General features: G+C 55.3%; 1 protein-coding gene across 1 annotated transcript in view; it reads left to right on the top strand.

Moving 5' to 3' along the window:
* LOC119592189 (glutaminase liver isoform, mitochondrial-like) overlaps positions 1 to 300 on the top strand; it is a gene marked incomplete at its 3' end in the record, with an annotated part of 133,529 nt that overhangs the window by 42,306 nt on the left and 90,923 nt on the right.

Below are 300 nucleotides of genomic sequence, written 5' to 3'. Positions count from 1 at the left end.
CAACCTATCTACCTGTCTAAAAGAGTGAGAGGAGGAGGAAGGGACAGGCAGCCGGGGAACAAGAGAAAGAGACTTACGAGAGAAAAGGGTGAGAAAGACAAACAGAGAAAGACAGAGGCAGGCAAATATGGAGGAGCACAGATAGACACACAGAGGAGAGCGGCCAGCCAGCCAGGAGGGGAAAGAGAAGCGCGGAAAGAGAGAGAGAAGCGAGGGGAAGCGTCGCCACGGCCGCCCTTCACCTCACGCGGGAGTCAGGCTGACGAATTGCTTCATTTCGCTGGGCTGTTCTTCGTCCGT

Source organism: Penaeus monodon, chromosome 29 (genome assembly GCF_015228065.2).
Source record: "Penaeus monodon isolate SGIC_2016 chromosome 29, NSTDA_Pmon_1, whole genome shotgun sequence".
Lineage (NCBI taxonomy): Eukaryota > Metazoa > Arthropoda > Malacostraca > Decapoda > Penaeidae > Penaeus > Penaeus monodon.
Note: the sequence above shows the minus strand (reverse complement) of the source record. Positions and strands in the feature narration are given on the sequence as shown.